This window comes from Phocoena sinus, chromosome 19 (assembly GCF_008692025.1).
Source record: "Phocoena sinus isolate mPhoSin1 chromosome 19, mPhoSin1.pri, whole genome shotgun sequence".
NCBI classification, from domain to species: domain Eukaryota; kingdom Metazoa; phylum Chordata; class Mammalia; order Artiodactyla; family Phocoenidae; genus Phocoena; species Phocoena sinus.
In genome coordinates this window covers 30,300,414-30,321,381 of record NC_045781.1, presented here as the reverse complement: position 1 = coordinate 30,321,381, position 20,968 = coordinate 30,300,414, and positions in this window count along the sequence as shown.

The window sequence follows — 20,968 nt, the reverse complement described above, 5'->3', positions numbered from 1 at the left end:
ACTGAGAGGCCCGCGCACCACAGCGAGGAGTGGCCCCCCACTCACTGCAACTGGAGAGAGCCCACGCACAGCAACGAAGACCCAATGCAGCCAAAAATAAAATAAATTCAATAAATAAATTTATAAAAGACTAAATTTGAGGGCCTCGATGGAATGTAAGGCCTGAGCCAATAGCCTGATAAACCCCGTCTGATAGGCCCTGCCTCTGACTTCTCCCAGCTCCTTTCTGCCCCAGTGTCTCTGCTTCACTGCCTAGACCCCACAGTCCTGTAGCACTTACCCAACCAGCCCTGTAATGGAAATTGCCCTGGGTCTGTCCTCCTGCCTTTTACCATCAGAACTTTGTGAGGTACGCTCCCCTCAGCCCCTAGACTCTGCCTCCAGGGAGGCATCAGCTCACTGAATCCACTCCATTTTGCTAATAGCTGATCACAAGGCTGACAGGCCACCCCTCCCAGGAACAGCTTATAAGGAATAAATCTCTAATAAAGGTCATCTCACAGTCTTCATTTTTCTGACAAACATGTATTGAGGGTCTCTGTGTGCTAGTCAGTGTTCAAGTAGTTAGGGACACCATGGTATACAAGGAAGACATAATCTGTGCCCTCATGGAATTTACATCTAAGAGTGCATTCATTTGCTAATACACCACCATAACAAAATACCACAAACTGGGTAGCTTAAACAACAGAAATTTATGCAATCACAGTTGTAGAGGCTGGAAGTCCAAGAACAAGATGCCGAAACAATTGATTTCTCCTGAAACCTCTCTCCTTGGCTTGCTGCCTCGTCCCATGGTTGTCCCTCTCTGCATGCACCCTTCTCTGTGTGTCCAAATTTCCTCTTCTGGTAAGGACACCAGTCTGATTGGATCAGGGCCTGCCCTAAGGACCTCATTTTAACATAATCACCTCTTTAAAGGTCCTAACTCCAGATAGGCGCGTTCTGAGTACTGGGTATTAGAACTTCAACAAATGAATTTGGATGGAGGGGTACACAATTCAGCCTGTATCGAGGGGACAGGGAGAAACAGACACTGAACAGGAAAGCAAATAAGATCACTTTCTCTGATAAGGCTGATGTGCTGAGGCTCTGAAAAGGCTTTTCAGAGGAAGTGACATTTGAACCAAGAGCTTTATGACAAGAAAGTGTCAGCCATTAGAAGATGTGAGGGAAGGGCATTCCAGACAGAGGGAACAGCAAGAGCAAAGGCCCAGGCTGGGCACGTTTGAAGATCAGGAAGAAGACAAGGTGGCGGGAGCCTAGCGAGTGAGAAAGAGAGGCCAGGAGGGGCCACAACACACAGGACTGTGAGCCACACCAAGGAGCTTGGGTTTTAGTCTCTAGCAGGCAGACAAGTCCATGGCCTGCTGGATATCCACGTAAGGCTGGTCTTGGCCTCCATCCACCCGGTGAAGCCTCGCTCACTCAGTGTACTGCCTTGGGGGCCTGCAACTTTGCTTTCGCTCTTCCCAACAGGACAGTACCAGCAGCAGTGGCAGCCATCACTGACATTTAATGAGCATTTTCTAGGTGCCATTCTGAGTACTTTATACGGATCATCTCTCTTAATCGTCCCTATGAGGCAGATACCACTGTTATCCCATTTGACAGATGACAAAACCTTCCCAGAGTCACCCCCTCCCTTCATAACTCTTCACTGGTTCCCCATTTGCGGCCAAAGTAAGTTGAAGCCCTTTGACAGATTACACAAAGATCTCCAAGTTCTGACCACTGCTGGCCGCTGCAGCCTCTGCGTTTGCTGCCTCCTGCCTCAAGCCCAGTCCCTTCTCAGCTGCTTTCTTAACCTCTCCGCCTTTGCTCACACTAGCCCTCTGCCTGGAATGTCCTCACCCTCACCTCATAGGTTGGACAGCACCACTCCAGGGAGTCGTGTCTGACCATCTCTCTTACAGCAGCTACCACACTTGGGAGGTAGCCTCCCTTCCTCTCTGTGCTTTCATGGGTCCCCCAGCAGTCATATCATTCGCCATATTGGGGGTATTTGAGTCTTTGCATCACAACCCTAATTAGGAACAGCAATGGATTCCCCAGAAGGGTAGAGAATCCCCATCCTCCCTGCCAAGCACTGATCAGGGCAGGGACTTGGAGGCCTTCCAACCATGGCCAGGAGAGGCTGGCCTACAGTCTTCTCTACCTCTCACCACCCACTAGGAATCACTGGCTTTTCAGAGGGGACACATCTTCACATCAGGGAGATCTGAGGCTCCTGAGAACCCAAGACTTGGAGGGGAGGAGCTTGTGGGCTCCAGGTTGGCAGCATTCCATAGCAGGTGAGCCCACAAGCCTTGAGAACCTGCAGACCTGCGTTTAAATTCCTCCTCGGTCAATCACTAGTTGAGACTGGGGCCCGTCATTTAGTCCTCACGCCCACATGTACTGAGTGCCTTCTCTGTGCCAGGCACTGGACACACTGACTCACTGAATCCTCGCAGCCACCCTGTGAGGGAGATTCTGTCATCATCCCATTGTACAAGAGAGGAAACTGAGTCACGGGCAGTTTTATAACCTCAGTCCAAGGTCACACAGCTGGGAAGTGGCAGAACCAGGAGGGCTCGCCCAGGTGGTCTGGGCTCCAGAGCCTGAGCCGCTAACCACTGCACGTCCTGTCTCCTTCAGTCAACACCCCAAGCACCAGTGTCTCTTCTAGAAAAGAGAAAGATTAATAGCACTACCTATGGGGAATGTTGCTGTGACAATTAGACCAACGAATATAAATAAACGACTTGAAGCAACGCCTGGCACTTAATAAGGGACCCCATAAATGGTTATTACTGTCGTTATTATAAGGTTATTATTATTACCTATAGCTGAAAAGGCTGCTTTTGACTTGTTAGGGTTGCTATTGTAATAAAGTTGGTGTCTTTTTTCTTTTCTTTCTTTCTTTCTTTTTTTTTTTTAGCAGGTAGCTTTGTTCCAAATATCCTCTCAGCACTGGGGTTAGAAAAACCAACCTCACTAGTCAAGGTCTGGTGGACCTAGTTGAGACCAAGAATTTAGATCCTGACTTACAGGGGCCATGCCTGCCACCTGCCTCTACCTCTGTGTCCTCACCTCGCCTATGCAAAGCACCCACACTAGAGGGTGTGCAGGTGTAAAGAACGGAGGCTCTCACACATTAGGACTCAGGATTAAAGGCCTAGACAGAGGCGGGGTGAGAGGGCCCCCAGGACCTGTGGCCTCCACTAGTCTAGTCATAGGGTTGACGTCTGGGAAGTGGACTGGGTCAGGGGAGCAGCTGGAGAAGAATTTTTGCCTTTATCTTTACGCACGGTGGTGTTGGCTGTTTTTATAGTGAGTTTGGTTTACTTTTGTAATTAACACATAAGCACAACTTGAAAATAAAGGAGTGTGAGGGTGGGGACTGTCTGTGAACTTCAGAGATCCACAGCCTCTCCCCACCCATTGCCCCAGAACCTGCCAATAAAGGACCCCAGCTTTAAGTTTCCACAAACTTAAGGCGAGTGACCATTAGGCCATGGAGGGGCAGGGGCCGGGGACCACTGGGCAGAGCAGACGGCACAGAGCCTGGCTCTGTGAGAACGGTTCACAAGTAGCCCTCCCAGACGCTCCATCCTTCAATCTTTCATCGCATAACTCCCTGGTAACTCTGGGATGCGTCTGCTGGGGGCCGTGAAGGTGAGGCCGTTCATGTTGTTCTCTTCTGTCAGCCCATTTCACACATGTGAAATGAGGAGTAGAAGACTCACATGCAAAGCCACTTCACAGCATGTCACTTATACAAAACAGGAACAGCTAACCTCTGGTCAGCAGACAGGGAAAAGCTAAATAATAATAATAGGAGCTAACATCTGTTGGACACTTACTATGTGTCAGACTCTAAATTATTTACTTGTACTTTTATCTCACTTAATCCTCATAATAACTCTATGAGAGAGGTAATATTATTATCCCCATTTTACAGTTTGCACAGACTAATTTCAACTCCAATTTTCCTCTACTCCCCACCTTATTCCACCCCAACCTGCACATTTCACTGAACTGGTAGGAAATGCCATCCATCAGTGTTAGGTACCCCCCCCCATCACCCACTTTACCACACCCCAACCTCAGAGACCCATCAGAACTAGGGAGGCCTACTGATGCCAGAAAATGGGGGGAGGGGTCTCCGACCCCCAGTCTCCTGTGGTTGCTGCCAATATCCTTGTCCAAGGTCTCAGTGGTCTCTTGTTATGGGGGGTTCTCTGATACTTCCATAGGACTTGAAACGTCCTGGAGAGGCCAAAAATCCCAGCGCCCAGGGTCCCATATCCCTCGAAGCATCATTGCCTTCTTCTTGGGGCTCTTGCCACATCCCCAGGTGAGGCCGGGGTCCACAATGGTGCTCAGATGCTTGTAGCTTAAGTCTGTGAGTAACCTCAGGAAGAGATGCTGAAAGTCAGACTAAGTGAGAAACACATATTAAAATGGAAATTTTTCATCAAAATTCATCAGTTGTACACTTAAAATAAGTAATTTTATGGTATGTAAATTATGCCTCTAGGAAGTAGCTTTTTTTTTTTTTTTTACGTTTTGAAATCAAAATATAAGATCATGTCACTCCCTTACATAAAATCCTCCAATGGCTTCCCATTACAAGCTGAACAAAATCCAAAATTTTAACTTGGCCTACAGAACTCTGGTGTCTGTGAATCATCCCAACACACCTCATGGGCTTTTTTTTTTTTTTTTCGCGGTACGCGGGCCTCTCACTGCTGTGGCCTTTTCCGTTGCGGAGCACAGGCTCCGGACGCGCAGGCCCAGCGGCCATGGCTCACGGGCTCAGCCGCTCCGCGGCATGTGGGATCTTCCCGGACCGGGGCATGAACCCGTGTCCCCTGCATCGGCAGGCGGACTCCCAACCACTGCGCCACCCGGGAAGCCCCCTCATGGGCTTTTGCACTTACAGTTCCCTCTGCCTGGAATGCTCAGCCCCCAGATCTTGTCAAGCCTGGCTCCTATGTGTCAATCAGATCTCAGCTCAAAGCTCCCCTCCTCAGAGAGACCTGCCCAGTGCCCCAGCCCTCGCTTGCTCCATCTCTCTCACTCTCACATAATTCTGCTTTATTTTCTTCAAAGTGTTTCTCTCTTTCTGAGATGATCTTCTTTATTTATTTCTTTACTTGTTTTTTTTGTCTCTCCACACTAGAATTCAAGTGTCTTGCCCACTTTTGGTAGGGGAGCCCAGTACCTCCCTACCCCCACCTCAAGAGAAAGAAAGAGAAATCAGGCAGATGGAGGTCAGTGTATTACTTTTTCCTTTGTGAGAAGTGATAATGGAGGGACTTCCCTGGTGGCACAGTGGTTAAGAATCCGCCTGCCAATGCGGGGGACACAGGTTCAATCCCTGGTCCGGAAGTATCCCACAGGCCGCGGAGCAACTAAGCCCGAGTGCCCCAACTACTGAGCCTGAGCTCTGGAGCCCTCGAGCCACAACTACTGAGCCTGCGTGCCACAACTACTGAAGCCCGCGCACCTAGAGCCCATGCTCCACAACAAAGAGTAGCCCCCACTCGCCGCAATTAGAGAAAGCCCACACGCAGCAACAAAGACCCAACACAGCCAAAAATAAATAAATAAATTTATTAAGAAAAAAAAGAAATGATAATGGAGAATGTGACTTCTATTTGCCAGAAAATGGGCTTCCTCATCCTGAACGCCAGAATCAGGAGATTTGTTCATCATTGGAAAACTACAGGCCAAGTCCTGGGAGGCAAGCCTCTTTCACCACCCTTGGGGGAATAGGCAGGCCAGCTCCCGGGGGGCGGCTGAGCTGCACACCCCAGGAGACAGGGCAGAGCAGCAGGAACAAAGGACACCAGGACTGTCATGCAATGTTCTTGCTGCCTCCGCAAAGGATACTCCAGCCTAACGTCGTCCAAGTGTCTTCAACAGTTCCTGGCACATAATGGATAATACTAAATATTTGGTGAATGAATGATGTCTATGCAAATATGTCAACATTCACGTCTTAAATAACTCACTTGGCAGGACTTACTAAACCACCTTACAGTTCCTTCCACCCGGAATGCTCAGCCCCCAAAGCATTTCAAGCCTGACTCCCATGTGTCAATCAGATCTCAGCTCAACGCTTCCCTCCTCAGAGAGGTCTGCCCGGAGCCCCCATCTCTCTCTCTCTCATGACCCTGGTCCACTCTGTAGGACCGGCCGACATAACTTCTCCCCACTGAAAATTTCAAAGCAGACTGTATGGTTTTGTATTACTGGGCATTGAGAAGTGACGCCTCTTCCTTTTTCTTATTTTGTACCATGACACCCACAAGACCATGCTTGACATTCTGGGCGTGATCTGAGCACGATTCATGATTCTGGGTGAGCCCGAGGCTCCTGAAGCGAAGAAGGGAAGCCATGAGGGAATGATTACCATTTGCACACATATGAGGACTAGAGTTACTATTTTGTAGAGAAACAACAATAAAGCAATGCTTTAATGCATCACATTCTCAGTTATTCAAAGACTTAGTAAGTTACATTTAAAGACCCTTTAAGATATTAGCTCGGGGCTTTGGGACAGCCTGGAGGGGTGGGATGGGGAGAGTGGGAGGGAGGGAGACGCAAGAGGGAAGACACATGGGAGCATATGTATATGTATAGCTGATTCACTTTGTTATAAAGCAGAAACTAACACACCATTGTAAAGCAATTATACCCCAATAAAGATGTTAAAAATAAATAAATAAATAAAGACCCTTTAAGAAAGTAAAGATTTTTGTCTAGCAGGATTCAAATATTATAACAGCCTTGTCAAACAATTCGCTCAAAGAAACAGATTTTGATTAATTTTTGTTGATGTTCTTCTAATACTCTCTGGCTTTAAGCATAAGCTTCTGATTTTGAAATCCTTATGTAACTTACATGAGTTGTGATTTTTTTTTAATCTGCAAATCTACTCGCCTTAATCTTTTTGTTGTTGTGATTGATGAATAACTACTCCCACTTTCATCTCCACCTGCCAAGCCCATGGTGGCAAATGGTATTGATTGATGGGGAGGCGTGACCAGAGGTGAGCTGACAGTGACAAGTCAACTCTGCCAGGGCAACGAAGACCCAAGAGTCTTCAAGTTACTTTGAAATTAGAGGAGGCCACACAGGATGCAGGAAGCCCAGAATCCAAGCAGAGGAAGCGGTTCCTGGCCCAGACCACCCCCAGGGTTCAGATCAAAGCTGATGGCTGGAGTCTGTCACAGTTTCCAAGGAGTGTGCTCTTTATAGCCTCCTGGAGCCATACGTGGGTGTGGGCATGGGTGTGGGCACTGGACGCTGGCTAAGGCTTGTCTCAGCTTTCATAACCACCTATTTGGGCAGGAAGACAACCTCTGGGGCAACTGGTCTGGAAAGTTTGAGTTTTTCTACCTTCTTAGGAGCTCCTGTAGCTGAAAGCAGTATGCAGCCTTGCAGATCTGAGCATTCTTTTTTTAATATTTATTTATTTGGCTGCATCAGGTCTTAGCTGCGGCAGGTGGGATCTTTCCTTGTGGCGCGCAGCCTTCTCTCTAGTTTTGGTGCGCGGGCTCCAGAGTGCACGCGGGCTAGTAGTTGCAGCACGCGGGCTTAGTTGCCCCACGGCAAGTGGGATGCTAGTTCCCCGACCAGGGATCAAACCCGCATCCCCTGCGTTGGCAGGTGGATTCTGAACCACTGGACCACCAGGGAAGACCCCATATCTGAGCATTCTACCTTCAGGAAGCAGAGCAAGCTGAAGGGAACTCCAAGTTCCATTTCTACAATCATGTCATTTCCCAGTAGGAAGAGGCCAGAGAGATCGCCAGCCCGGGCTTCTAACCAAGGCAAGAATGACCATCCAGCCCCTATTTGAATACTTCCCGTGATTGAAGGGCTTATGACTCACATGGAAGCCATTACACTGGAACACGTTTCTCAGAAATCTCTTACTTATATTGGGTCATGTATCCATCTCTCTATAGAAATAGACAGATTGACCTCATCACTATACCCATGTGGGATCCTCAGGTGTTTGAAGATTTATCATCTTCCCTCCATGGCTTCTTTATGCTGAACACCCCCAGGTGGATCCTTCAAGGGTTTGGGAGTTTGGGGGGATGAAATTCCTAGTTCCTTTACCTACCTGGACACACTTAACCATTACTTCTTCCTTAAGGAGGCTGCTTTGAGAGGAACTTTAAAGCAGATGTGACATATTGTGAACCCTCTCCTCCTACACACACAGACGTCCTTTCCCTCCACATGCCTCAAGCTCCCAGGGACAAGGCCAAGGTGATGACAGCAGTACCACACAGAGAACAGGGGTGTCAGGCAGCCATGAAATTCTCCAACAGCAACACCAGGAAATAAAGATCAGGGCTATTTTTTTGAAAAATAGACAAAAGCAAATGACCAGAGTGCTAAGGCTTGATGGGTCCCTGCAAGACACAGAAGACATGCTCAGCTGGGGTGGCGAGAAACTGAATGACGGTGTGGACAGGACTTGGGAAACAAACATGGGAAAAGGAGGCACCTGTTACGGGCTGAATTGTATCCTCCCTGCCCCACCAAAAAAAGGTATGTTGGATTTCCAACCCCCAGTGCCTCAGAATGTGACCTTATTTGGAGCTGGGGTCTTTGCATAGATAATCAAATTAAAAGAGGTCATTAGGGGCTTCCCTGGTGGCGCATTGGTTGAGAGTCCGCCAGCCGATGCAGGGGACGCGGGTTCGTGCCCTGGTCCGGGAAGATCCCACATGCCGCGGAGTGGCTGGGTCGGTGAGCCATGGTCACTGAGCCTGCGCGTCCGGAGCCTGTTCTCCACAACGGTAGAGGCCACAACAGTGAGAGGCCTGCGTACCGCAAAAAAAAAAAAAAGGGGGGTCATTAGGATATCATAATACAATATGACTAGTGTCCTGGGAAGACGGGGAAATCTGGACACAGACACATCCAGAGAGAACGCCACGTGAAGGTGAAGGCAGAGATCAGGGTGATGCTTCTACAAACCAAGAGGCACCAAAACTGGGCAGCAAACCAACAGAAACTAGGAGAGAAGCATGGAACAGATGCCTCTCTCAGAGCTCAGAAGGAACCAACCCCGCCAATACCTCAATCCCAGACTTCTAGCCTCCAGAACTATGAGACAATATGTTTCAGTTGTTTAAGCCCCCCAGGTTGTGGTACTTTGTTATGGCAGCCCTGGAAAACGAATACACCACCTCTAGGCCTAAAGACACAAGGGAAGGAAACCACGTCTCAGGAGCCCAGTGAGGGTGCGCCTGGCAGGAGCTGTATTCATAGAGATGGCAATGCCATCAGGGAGCCAAGCAATAAAGACCCCCACTGCTCTCACCCCATCCACCAAGTCTCCTGCAGCACCTAAGCCAGTGGAAGCCGTCGGGTAAGGGCGGTGGGAGATACACGTGGAGAATCTACCTACCAGGGGGCGTTGTCCACACTTTTCTTGGGACCTATCTATGTGGGATCCTCAGCTCATAGAGCAGGAAGGGAATTCAGGGGTACCTAATCCAATGCTTTTATTTGACCCCCAAGGAAACCAAGTCTCAAAGAGGGGTGTAGCAATGCTGCCAATTAAATGCAAAGACTAAAATTCAACCCTCTGGATTCTGAGTCATGCAGTCCTTCTGAATATCAGGGCTGCTTTTGGTTTTATTGCCGTTGTCTTGTCCTTTGACTCGCATACCCTAACCTCTTTAGCACAATGTCTTTTTTAAAATGCTTATTTCTGATTTGAATAGGTAATACTTTGATACCATAACAAATTAAAATCTATCGAAGCATATGCAGAAGGATGTGGACAAATTGGAATCCTTGCACACTGCTGATGGAAATGTAAAGTGATGTAGCCACTATGGAAAACAGTGTGATGATTCCTCAAAAAATTAATCATAGAATTACCATATGATCCAGCAATTCCTCCCCTAGGTATATATCCAAAAGGTTTGAAAACAGGTATTTAAACATGAATGTTCATGTTTAATAGCAGCATTATTCACAATACCCAAAAGTGGCAACAACCCAAGTGTCTACCAATAGATGAATGCATAACTAAGATGTGATAAGTATGGCTATATGTGATAATGTACGTCTGAACATTATTTGGCCATAAAAAAGAATGAAGTAACAAAACATGCTACAACATGGAGGAACCCTGAAGACATTATGCTAAGTGAAATAAGCCAGACCCAAAAAGACAAATATTATATGATTCCACTTACATAAGGTACTAGAATAGACAGATTCATAAAGAGAGAAAGTATAATAGAATAAAGGTTACCAGGGGCTGGAGGGGAGGAAAGAATGAGGAGTTAGTGTTTATTTATTTATTTTTTAAATTAACACTTTTGCTCTTTATTTTTTTTTATTTTCTTTTCTTTATTATTTATTTATTTATTTTGGCTGCACCAGGTCTTAGTTGTGGCGCGTGGGAACTTTAGTTGCAGCATGCGGGCTTCTTAGTCGCTACTTGCGGGCTCTTAGTTGCAGCATGCATGTGTGATCTAGTTCCCCAACCAGGGATCAAACTCAGGCCCCCTGCATTGGGAGCACGGAGTCTTAACTGCTGGACCACCAGGGAAGTCCCGGAGAATTAAGAGTTTAATGGGTATAGTTTCTCTTTGGAATGATGAAAAAGCTCTTAAAAAGTGGTGAGAATTACATAGCACCGTGAATGTGCTTAATGCTACTGAATTGTATGCTAAAAATGATAACATTTATGTTATGTATATTTTACCATAATAAAAAATATATATATATTTTAAAAGTGTCATACAATAAAAAGGAAGTCCCCCTCTCACCCCCATCCTCGCCACCAAAATCCACTCCCTGGAGACCTCCCTGAGACCAATTTCCTGGGTCTCCTGAAGAGGGTCTGTGACTACATAGGTAAGTCCTCTCTTCCTATGTATACCCCTCTCCCTAGCTTTTGTTTTCTCCATAAATGGTAGCATACTAGACTCAGGGTTTTATATTTTGCTTTTTGCACTTAACAATATGCTTTGGAGAGCATCCTCATTTTCCTTTTAAGACCACAGAGGGTATTCCTGCACAAGGCCTTTTACACAGAAAGTGTTCACGTAACATTTGAAGAGGACAACATTTGCATTTTAATAAGGTACAATGTCTTCTCTCCAGAGAATGAATTAGGAATGAGAGAATTTGAGAAACCTGCCGAGTATATAATGAGAGGTGAGGATATAGTCTTTTCAGTTCAGCTTAACAAATATTTATGAGGAATTCCCTGACGGTCCAGTAGTTAGGACTCCACGCGTTCACTGCCAAGGGCCTGGGTTCAAACCCTGATCGGGGAACTAAGGTCCTGCATGCCATGCAGCGCAGCCAAAAAAACCTTCCCCCCGCAAAAAAACAAACAAACAAAAAACCCCACAAATATTTGTGGAGGCCACACCAGGAAAAAGGTCCTTTATGAGATGCTGGTATAATAATAGTCAACAGCTATGAAACTCCTAACATGTGGCAGCTTCTGTCCTACACACATTAACTTATCTAATCCTCAACCTTATGATGTAGGCGCTATTATCAATGATTTCCATCTTTCAGGTCAGTACTCCCAGGCATGAAGAGGTAAGTGACTTGCCTAAGATCACATAGCTAATGAAAGACAGAACTGGGACTGCACCCACAGAGTGGGCTCTAGGGCCCTTGTTCTTGTTCACTACGGCCCGCTGCCCTGCTGCCTCTCAGGCACACAAACATTTATGGAATTTCTCGCCAGGCCCTGGGCTTCCTCCCCAGAGAGATATAATGATGCCTTTGACAAAAGCCCCAAGCTCAGAGAGTTAATTGAAACAGGGGCACAGTTCACCCTAATGCAAAACAGAGAACTGATCGGTGTTAAAAGAGAAGAACATATGGAATGTTCTGGAAGTTAGAGGGGGGATGATGAGGAACCTCGAAATGCCCCATGAAGGAAGTGGTGTCTGGCTATGAAAGGAAGCAATGTTTATGGAGCAGCTGTCCCACACCAGATGCTTGATACGCTGAGTGCTTCCAACAACCTTACTATCACCCGCATTTCATAGGTGAAAAAACCTGAGGCTCCCAGAGATGCTTTAAAGGGGTGAAGGGACTTCCCTGGCTGTCCAGTGGTTACGACTCCGCGATTCCAATGCAGGGGGCACAGGTTCGATCCCTGGTGGGGGAACTAAGATCCCACATGCCATGCAGCATGGCCAAATAATTTAAATAAATAAATGCTTAGAGGAGCTGACTGTTTGGGGATTTTCTTCCAAGGTGATAAATATTATTTTTAAAACAGTGGGGGTGAAGCCAGGATCCTCTCCCAGGCTGGTCTCTAGGGTGGGGTCTGGCCACCAGCCTGGCAGGGTGTTCCCGATGCCACTGACATCAGCCCTCCTCTGTAGGGCTGTGTGGGATCTTGAGTCAGCTTGGTGTGAATCACAGCCAACTAACAAGCCAAAAGCAATTTGAAGATGACATTGCCCATACAAAGGGCTGGTTTCCCACAGTGCAGAGATGGTCTGGGGGGAGGCTGCGGTGATGACAATGCAGGAACAGGGTAGGGTTTCCTAGTCAGAGCAGCCTTGAGCCAGGAGGCTCAGCTTCCAGGCTGTTCTCCAAATTTTCTTCTATGGCCCCAGAGGTAGCCACAATCTAAGGCAGAGTTGCCCAAACTTCAGTCTTCCGTGAATACTCCCCCCAAATTTTGCCATAAGTGCATTCCGCCTGTGCTATAATTTACTTAGTCTTTCCATTACATTGATTCAGTTAAAAATTATTCATCCTGGGACTTCCTTGGTGGCGCAGGAAGTCTTATCCAGGCTCCGCGCCCCCAGTGCAGGGGGCCCAGGTTCGATCCCCGGTCAGGGAACTAGATGCCACGTGCAGGCTGCAACTGCGAGTTCACATGTCACAACTAAGGAGCCTGCGTGTCGCGACTAAGGAGCCGGTGAGCCAAAACTAAGAAGCCCACCTGCCACAACTAAGACCCGGTGCACAGTGGTAGCCAAGAGCTGCTTGTCCGCTCTGCATGGCTAGGTCTGGAACAAGGAGGCTCAGACTGCAGCTTCCTGGTCTCCTGTGCTTGAGCTCTGGTTCCAGGGCCAGTGCTGCCAACCTTTGCCTAGATCCTGAGGGGCACAGAACCGTCGCGGTCTGCCCAGCGTGGTGTGTTTTGGTGTGGCTTTTCAGCATTGTGCCGCCCAACTGGATCTGACCCTCCAGGTGACAATAACACACACATAGCCCTAGCAGTTCGCAAGTTGGGAGAGGGGTATAGGTTTAAATGCAGGTGGTTTGAAGGAAAGATGTTTAATAAAGGCTTTGATTTAATCTTGAAAAAAAAAGACCCGGAGCAACCTAATTAATTAATTATTCATCCTAAGCACAAACCTTGTGCAATTACAAATTCCATGTGTTCGTTGCATTTCTTTCTAATACGCATTAATGTCAATTAAAACTACTAAAACAACGACGTTTTTCAGCACACCATCTTAAAGCCTCTCCCTTTCGGGAACCCCAGGCTGGAGCACCTCTCTCCCTGGTGAGCAAAGGATTCACTAACTCCACTCCTCCTCTTGCTCCATGACCTTGAGCAAGTCCCTTTGATTTCTCTGGGCCTCAGTTTCCCCATCTCCAGGTTCCTAATAGCTCTTACGTAATGAGGTGGTGAAATGCACAGATTCAAGCCATTCAGCCTGGGTTAGTATTCCTGCCTTCCCTTTCTTGGCAGTGTGACTCCAGGCAAGTCACTAAACTCACCTCTGGCTCAGTTGCACCATCTGTGAAATGGGGACTACTGCACAGGGCTGTTGAGGGACCTTCTCTAAGGACCCTACTCTTACCATCTTATTGTATATGCCACGTGTCCCCTGCCCCCAGCAACTCCTGATCCCTCTTATTCTTCTCTACTTGTCCTTTTCTCCATAGCAGTTATTACCTCCTAACAAACTGTAGGATCGATTGATTGATTATGTTTATTCGCATGTGGGATCTTAGTTCCCCGACCAGGAATCCAACCCATGCCCCCTGCAGTGGAAGGGCAGAGTCTTAACCACTGGACTGCCAGGGAAGTCCCATGTTTATTCTTATTTTCCTCCTGCTTTTCCCTGAGAATGTAAATTCCCTGAGAGATGGAATATTCATCAGTTTTGTTCACTGATGTCCCAAGCACCTAGACACACATGTGCTTTTTAAATGTGGGGGGCTATTGTGATTATCCTGCAGTTTGCATGTCACCATCCATGACAGAGCACGCCTGTTTCCTCACTGCCCTCCCACACAGCATACTTCACATTTTGGGATCCCTGCCAATCAGACAGATTTTTTTTTTTAAAAATGTTATCTGGTTTTAGTTTGAATTTGCCTTTCTATTAGTATAAGTGTAGATGAGTATCTTGTCATTTGCTCTAAGAGCCATTTGTATTATTTTTTCTATACTTGTACGAATGGTCTAAGTTTTCTCACACAGATCCAGCCCTCCCACAGGGAAACCCATAGCATCGATCTCAGGCTGAGCCCTCTTTGGACCCCTCAGAGGACTGAAAAGAAGAGGATCCCTATCTTCTGGTACGTCCAGATCACAATCATGCTCGATGACTCAAGTCTCCTTTTGGGTTTTCTAGCTGTAAACCAAGGGTGATAATTTACCACGGGTACCAGGAAGGTGACTCAGGCCCAGGGCAGCCCCCAGCTCTCCAACCAGCAGGCTGCAGGTGCCTGTCCCACTGGCAGGCCTGTCCTCAGACTCTGCAGCACTCCTGCCACTTATCCCAAGAAACAGAACTTCTTAGTCCTTCTGGGTTTCTATTTTCTCCCCACGTCTTTAGAAAGCTGTGGTGGGAACAGAACACTGCATTCAAAGGAGGCCCTGAATTGCCCTTTTGTGCTGCATCAATTCCAGGAACCAGCTTAGTATTCTCTGAAAGAGAAAAGACTTGGACAGAAGCTAGCATCCTAAGAACCCTGGAGGCCAGGTCATCATTAATGAGCCACTGGCATCTTTGCCTCCTTAATATGCAAACAAAGCTTCTGCTCCTCGAGCTCCCACTCAACCCAGCTCTGTGCAGATGTTGATTTTAGAGGGAGATTGTTTTCCCTCCAGCATTTGCAAGGAGAGTTCCACAGACCACGGCTTTTTCTACCTGGGGACGTGGCTGAGGATGGTTATTTCCAGGTGTCAGTCATTATCTTGACCATGCACACATGGTGGACAAAGCCCGGGGTTCCGAACAGATAGACCGGGGTTCAAATCCTTGCTCTGCCCCTTCCTGGCTGGATGACCTTGGCGGATGACCTCTCTGAGCAAGTGTGTTGTCATCCCCATATGCATCTACAATATAGTACCTACTTTGCAGGTGAGATGCTGGTGTCTTGGGATGAAGAAAAGATGCAGAAAGGGTGTTTAGAGATCACAGAAGAGGTATTCATTGGCCAGGCTTTCCTCGAAGGAGATGAGATCAAGGGAGTAACCACTGAGTTCTGGAATGATACAATCAAATCCTATTTTTTTTGGTGGTGGGGGGGTAAAACTCATCAACTTCTTATAACCCTATTATTCTCAAGATTAAAAAAAAAAAATCCTTGCCCTGCCTCCTAAGACCCATGTAAGCTAGACCCTGTACCCTCCTAACCACCAATCCACCACTTGGCGTTGGGCTTTGAGGTCCCAGAAGTGTGGGCCTCCATTCAGGTCTAGGAAAATTTAGAGCACCCTCACCCCTCCTCCAGCCTCTGATCCTGGAAGCTCCCTCGACCTGGAATATTGCCCCACTCTTGTCTCCACTCTGGCTAACCCTTGCTCAACATTCAGCTTTCAACTGAAGAAATCACTTACTTGGGATCAGGGGTGGGGTTCCTGAAACCCAGAGTGGATTATTGGCTCCTTAGACCCCCTGCAATTTCCATCTTGTAACGTGCACTGCATATGTCATTTCTGACTCTCCGTTTTCCTTGCTGGGCTGCAAGTTCCTCAAGGATGCATTCCTAGAGCCAACACTGTGACTCCCTGTGACTGGACCCACTGAGTCTCTGGGCAAGGACAGAAAGGGAACTGAAGGGAGGGAAGGAAAGGACAGGCTGGTGGGGAAGACAGGGAGGTACTGCGGGTCCCCTGGAATCCCACAGCATTGCTTTCTGGGGAAGGCCTGGAGATGGAGCGGGTGGATATACAACTTGGTGGCACGTTAAGGAACAGTCCCATTCTGAACTTTGGTGGGTATTTCACTCTTGGAAGCTTCAAAGTCATTTTCAAACCCTAATTACCCCACGCATTAGAGCCCCAGGGAGCCACCAAACTTGGCCTCAATCCTCCCATTTGCAAATTAGAAAAACTGAGCCTCACAGTTCAAAGCTTGCCTGGAGCCAAAAAGGAAATCAGCCTAAAAGGCGGCTCATTCCTCAGGAAACCACTGGGTGGAGCAAGAACTGGAAGCAGAGACTACTAGGGGCCTCAGTTTACTTCCCTGGGTGAGGAGACACCCCGCACTCTGTAATTCCTTAATTCGCTACTGTGGATTTACTTAGCTCAGGGGCCGCCGAGAGGCAGCACCCAGGCAGGTCACATTCGGCCCTCAAACATGTGTTGTGAAGATCTCAGTGTTTTTTATTTTTTATTTGGCTGCATTGGGTCTTTGAGGGACGTGGGATCTTCATTGCCACGTGTGAGATCTTTTTTTTTTTTTAAGATTTATTTATCTTATTTTTGGCTGTGTTGGGTCTTAGTTACGGCAGGCGGGATCTTCACTGAGGCATGTGGGATCTTTCATTGTGGCGCGGGCATCTCTCTAGTTGTGGCGTGTGGGTTTTCTCTTCTCTAGTTGTGGCGCGCAGGCTCCAGGGTGCGTGGGCTCTGTGTTTGCAGCACACAGGCTCTAGTTGAGGCGTGTGAGCTCAGTAGTTGTGGCGCACGGGCTTAGTTGTCCTGGGGCATGTTAGTTCCCTGACCAGGAATCGAACCCGCGTCCCCTGCATTGCAAGGAGGATTCTTGGACCACCAGGGAAGTCCCGTGCGGGATCTTTATTTGCAGCATGCAGGCTCTTCCTTGCAGCATGCATGCAGGATCTAATTCCCTGACCAGGGATCAAACCCAGGCCCCCTGCATTGGGAGCACAGAGTCTTAACCACTGGACCATCAGGGAAGTCCCCTCAATGTTTTTTAAAGATAAAAGATTTTTAAATAAAAATCTAGATCTGAGAGTTCTCTTGAAAAATCAAAAGGTCTTGCTGGCCAGGATTCCATTTTCACACGTGCAAGACTGGCTAGAGCTAAGCAGTGACTGCCTCCTTTACACAGGGGGTGTGTTCACCAATTTGCCACAGTCCCCACTGCTCCATCTTGTCTCCCATCTGGCTCACTCCTCTCATTCATGAAACCTGCTGAACCCTGTAGGCATTCGAATCACAGTTCTTGAAGTATCTCCTCCCCTTTAGTCACTACCTGCTAGCTACACTGGCCTTCTCTGGGTTTCTCAAAAAAGTCAAGCTCTTTTCAGTCACAGGGCCTTTGCATAATCTGTTCTCTCTGCCTGGAACACACTTCCCTCCACCAGTCTCAGCTGAATACCTCCTCTGTCTGAATTGGGTTCCCCTTCATGGATCTGTGATTATCTCTCATATCACATATGACAACTTATAATTATTCATGTGTGTGCTTATTTGTCTCTGTCTCCCCTACTAAAATAGAAACCCAAGGAGGGCAAGGATTGCTTGGTGTTATGATTGCTGCATTTGCAGCATGCAGCCCAGAACCTGGCCCATCTTATGAATTTGGTAAATATTTGTGGTATGAATACATGAATGAATGCTGGAATGCATGAATGGGACTCTGCCAGCTCCATGAGCATCCATTCAATGACAAGGGGCCAATCCTCCCTGTCTTCCGGCAGGGTTAGTAAGAGGAGAGCATTTTTCCAGCCTCCCTGTGGGATTCACTCAAGCCCACGTTGGGCAGGCCCATGTGTTCCCTTTTCACAGAAGCTCTGGGATGGAAGGTGAGTGAAAGCACTTAGGGGCATTTGCATTCAAACCCGGGTACATTTGTCAGGGAAGTACAGAGGACTAACGTGATCAAAGGGATGATGAGATGACAGAGCTTCAAAACGAGGCTTCTTCCAGATAGAGAAAAGGAGACTTTAATTAAATCTATAAAATCCCAACTGGATGCAGAGGGAGGGATGATGGACACCCAACCTCAACTGTTAGAAGAAGGAGAGGTTCCACCTTCAAGTTTAAAAGAGTTTAAGGCAAAGAAAAGCCACACACACACCCCAACCTATTTTGCTCAGAAGGACCTTATGATGTTTCCTACCCCAAGGCAGTGGTAGGATGGGCCAAGAATAAAAACAGGTTTAAGAAGGCTTCAAATTGCTTCAAATCTGTCAATAGGTGACAGATCTGAGGCTAGGTTGGAGGCCCTTTTACAACCGTGTGGTCAATGTTTGGCCAATGTTGAACGAATGGGATGGCATGAATGTCACAGCGTCACCCGCTCCTGCAAGTGCCCACTAGACCCTGCTCAAAGCAAGAGTACTGGGCTAAAGGGATTCAAGTGATTGCATATTTGATGCTTCTGGTACCTCCAAGCTGTACCTGACTCATGTTGAAAAAGTTCATCTCCCAAGCTTGGGCGTCAGCCACTCCAAGAGAGAGAGCCACAGGGAAAGGTTCAGGGAGAGGATTGTGACGATGAAGTAGGTTTGACATTTCGTGCTGGATTCACGGAGAGGGGTCTCTAAAAAGGACAAAGGGATGAAGTGTCAGGAACAGGAATCACCAGGATCTGGTCAATAATCTGCTCCTGAAGTCTCAAATCCCAAGAGGAAGAGCTCCTCATCCTGGGCCACCCCTCAGCTTCTCCTGGCCTCCTGCGGCAGCAGCTCTCCCCTCTAAACCCCAGTAAAACCAGAAAGATGAGCCAGAGGACGAATGTGGGACTTGCAGGTGAAAGCTAGGGGCGCTGGAGAAGGCTGCTTTGAGAAGAGAAAGCCAGTTTCTGCTCACCACAAAAAGGACTTTACTGAAGACTAATGCTCCCCCCCAAAAGGGGATAGAACTTCTCCAAAGGTAATGAGCTCCCTGTCACTGGAGGAGTACAAGGGAGACCCCAGAGGCTATTTTCATGGCACTTGTAGATGGGATTCCAGCATCAAGTACTGACAAGGTTCTTTAATGGGTGGTCTTGGATGGCCTTCAGAGGGAGGGTATTCAGACTTCCTGACATTGTATGCAAACTTTTTTCTGGGTGAGCATCTTTTTTTCCCTAGGGAAAGTGTTGATAACTTTCTTCAGCTTCTCAAAAGTGTTTATGACTTAAAAAAATTTAAAAACACTAAGAAGAACTGATGAGGTCGCCATTTCCCAAACCTGGCTGCACACCAGAACATCTGAGGAGTTAAAAAAAAAAAATAGGAGGCCCTCCCCAGATCCCACTCCAAGCCCACTGAATCAGAATCCCTAAATATTCGTTTTTTTAAAAAAGCTTTCTCTGGATAATTGTGATACCCTCAACCAGGGACTGGTCTGAAGTCTCTAGAAAATAGTAACCAAAAGTCTTAGTGAATTTTAAGGGACTCTGCACTCCTGAAGCTTTAGAATTCTGAGACAGAGGTCACAAAATAGGCCTATGGGCTGCTCTGGCCTATGGGTGTGTTTGTACACAAATGATGAGGAGAGTATTTTAAAACAATAAACAAACAACTTTGATTCCTGTTTAAAAATTGCAATATTTCACACATGTACACAAAATCCAGTTTTCCATTTCTCCTAAAAAATTAGAACAGATGGCAAAATTTGACCCTCATTCCCAAATCCCAATATTCAACTGGAGCTTAGACAATTAGCCACAGTCCCCAGAACTGTCTATTACTATAATCAGTTGACTTTGCTCTCATGCATTAACTACCTAGCTCCCAAAGTCACTTCAGTTTGAGACCCCTATTTGAGGTTTCCCCAGAAAATCACCGGCTTGGGAGATCCTGCGGTGATTCCCCAATTGAGACAGGGGCTGTCTGCTCCTGGCTGAGCTGGGGCTTGAGGGGCCTCAGGTCCACACTTTCCCCAGCCCCCTGCCTTCCACCCTGCTGACATCTAGGAGTTGTCCTGTCACTCCAGCGCTGGGGCCAAGGACTTCAAAGCCAAACAAGATGCAAGTTGAATTGGCACTAATCCTCTTCAGTCTTGACCTCTTTTCTTCTGCCAAGAAGAACCTTCCTGCCTCTGCTGGCTTCCTATTAAAATTAACAAGCGTTGCAGGCAGGCATCAAAGGCAGGGTTGTGCCTTTAATATTCCAGGCAGGCCCAGGCTGTGATCCCAGCCCTTCCCCGTCTTGCTCTCTTCCAACTGAACCGGGGAAAATGGTTCCGCTGGGAGTGCCAGAATCATCCTCGTCTGTTTGATATTTGCACCAAGGAAAATTCCAGGGCCAGCAGAACATCGTCACAGCAATTTTCTTCAAAGTGCCCTGCAAAGACTGGCCAATTATTCTTAAGAGGCACCCTTAGAAAAGTGTGTTATTATCCCCATTGTATTAGCAGGGAAACTGAGGCCAAATGGCTTGTCCAAGGCCATACAGAGAAAGAGGGAGACAGAATCAAAGCAGTTGCAGTGTAAGTCTATGTCTATCTAAGGCTCACTCAGACCTGCATCTGGCCCAGGAATTCAAGCACACTTAGGCGCTCCTGCCCAGCTGGGTTGTCATGGCCACCCCTCCCGGTTCTCATGCTGGGTTTCCCAGACCCAAACTTCACAAAGACAGCAGTAACCCCACAGGTGCTGAGGGGAGGTAACAAGCTCTGTCATCAACCCCTTACAATGCAGGAAATGACTGTAGTGGATAACTCTTCTCCTCTATACAACCCTCAAACTGTTGTCTTTGTTTTTTCTCCCTAACATTAATTGGGGATGAGCCGATTATTTTCAGAGAACTATGTATTTATACTGGAGAAACCAACAAATTCAATAACTAGTGCACTATGGTTCTG